At 39.1% G+C, this 2591-nt stretch overlaps 1 non-coding gene across 1 annotated transcript; it reads left to right on the plus strand.

Annotated features, from left to right (window-relative positions):
- Window positions 1-926: 926 nt before the first annotated feature.
- On the plus strand, window positions 927-1002 carry TRNAH-GUG (transfer RNA histidin (anticodon GUG)). Its single transcript has one exon. It is a non-coding gene; the product is annotated as a tRNA-His (tRNA).
- Window positions 1003-2591: the final 1589 nt, after the last annotated feature.

Below are 2591 nucleotides of genomic sequence, written 5' to 3' on the forward strand. Positions count from 1 at the left end.
AAACTATTTTGACAAAAATAACTGCTAGGTTCCATTTCAAACTACCGAAAAATTATATATTTCAGACGTTACTTATAAATAAAGTAGCCAGGTATTTCATCTTCTAAACCAGGACAACTAAAGATGAAATATTAATAAAATAAATATAGGAATTTTTAGGAAACTATTTCAATTAATATAATGTAATAAATAATTGTGTAGTGCAAAAAACATTTAAGGTTTCATGTTAATACTTGAAGGTGATATATGAAAAACATGTTACTAAGCTAGTCAGAATAATGCAGAATTCAGTATAAAGCAGGTGGGTTCATCCCCATGTCGCCAAAGGTTTCATCACTGAGGTGCCCACTGGCCTCACTGTGATACTTTTCCACTCCATCACCAGGACTTGAGGAAAGTGCTCAGAGGGAGGCTTCAAGGTGGTCTGAGTGCGTCATGTTCCCTCTAGGAATGCAACTTCAGTTTCCATGCTTACAGCTGTGCTGCTCCTGTTTCTCTACCCAATTTTTCTGATATAGTTCATCTGTATAGACATTATTCACAGTCCATTAAAAGAAGGAGAGAGATGAAGGGAGTGACTGTGTGAGGGTGAAGTTTAACATAATTCTGAGAGAACTTTTAAGGAAAAATAATACAGTACATTTGAAAAGGCTTTTCTTGCTCATTATTCCTAGCTGCTAAGTACAGTGATATGTCAGTTTTCGTCAATAGTTCGTCCAAAAATAATCAGCGAAATCCAAAACCAATGAAAACGGAGGCAATTATTTCTATATGAATCGATGTAAATCCAATTAATTTGTTCTAGACACTCCAAAATGCATACCAAAAGACTTTTTATAGCGAATAAATGTAGTGTTTAACACTAAAAACAATAAGAAATTAACATAAAAGGAAATAAAAGACTAACGTAAAAAATAAATGAACAGGCCCTGGCCTGTTGGCTCAGTGGTAGAGCGTCGGCCTGTGGTGCAGGGGTCCCGGGTTCGATTCCTGGCCAGGGCACACAGGAGAAGCGCCCATCTGCTTCTCCACCCCTCCCCCTCTCCTTCCTCGCTGTCTCTCTCTTCCCCTCCAGCAGCCAAAAGGCTCCATTGGAGCAAAGATGGCCCGGGAGCTGGGGATGGCTCCTTGGCCTCTGCCCCAGGCGCTAGAGTGGCTCTGGTCGTAACAGTGCGAAGTCCCGGAGGGGCAGAGCATCACCCCTGGTAGGTGTGCCGGGTGGATCCCGGTCGGGTGCATGTCGGAGTCTGTCTCACTGTCTCTCCCCGTTTCCAACTTTGGAAAAATACAAAAAAATAAAATAAATAAATAAATGAACATTTAACATGGCATTTACCTTTCTGAAGTCTCTTCTTGGCGTATGGAAGATGGTAGGGGAGGGGAGAGAGGTGCAGATACTGCATACGCAGTGATCACTTACAGGTCATTGTAGTATTAGCAGTTGTAAGCAATAAAAAAAGCACAAAAACACTGGGAAGCAATGGAATTGTTTGGCTAGACATGCAGGGTGATGGTCACACAATGAGAGGCAATGCCACACTGAGCAGGAGAATGCAGGGGTCGCCCTTTGTTTTTGCAAAATTAGCAGTGAGGTCACGTGGGCATGCCGATGAAATCCACGGCAACTGACAAAAACCAAGACAAATGTTTCCTAGAAAAAAGCAACAATAACCGAAGTCAGTGAAGATGGAGGTATTACTGTAGACCTACTTATCATGTCTTAAAAGAGGCAAGGCAATTTCACACAGAATGTGGCAAAAATCCAAAGCCTGTAAAAAGAAACTAATTTACTGTCAAGGTGCTCTATTGGGCTTATGTGTTTTTATATTGTCTACCATATCATTTCTCAAACATTAGCCACTGCATCATATCCATGGAAACTTCCCTAAGCTCAAAAGACATTTTAAAGATGGTGGATGACATTATTTTCTGAAGCCAGTAGCTAGGATCTGATTGGTTATTACCCTATTTCAGGAAAGTTTCAGGAGCTAATCAGCAGTGTTATCAGCTATGACTTTCATTGCTGCTGTACTATAAACTTAGCAATAAAGAAAACTGTAAATTCAGAATTTTTCTTTGGAAGAGTATACCTCATGCTGAGAAGATTAATGAAAAATTTCTGGCCCATTGTTTATTAAAGATACCACCATTTTATAGCACTTTAATTGTAAATCCACTCTTTGACATCCTAACTAATGGTTCTTGCTAAATTAATAAAAGCAACATATTAAGTTTAAATCCCAGATAGGTAGAGATTGCTGTTTTAATATCCCATCAGTATCCTTTCTCTTTCTACAGGGGCTGTCAGGCCAGTAGTGTTAATAACATGCATGAGTGAAGATGCTCTTTTATAACTCTAATGGTGGCAAAGAGTTTTTCCTTTATATTAGCAGGCAATCAATTCCAATAGCTTTTTAATGCTTTCTTAAAGAATCAATTTTAAAACAGAAGCTCTTCAGGGGACCCTCTTAAATTTCTGCACAACCAATCACCTAATTTTCCATTACAGTGCAATCTAAAGCAACTACCAAAATACTGCAAAATTTTTGTCTGTAGAAAATTTTTGCAAAATGCTTGTCTGTCTAGCGTCT

This window comes from Saccopteryx bilineata, chromosome 12, assembly GCF_036850765.1.
Source record: "Saccopteryx bilineata isolate mSacBil1 chromosome 12, mSacBil1_pri_phased_curated, whole genome shotgun sequence".
Lineage (NCBI taxonomy): Eukaryota > Metazoa > Chordata > Mammalia > Chiroptera > Emballonuridae > Saccopteryx > Saccopteryx bilineata.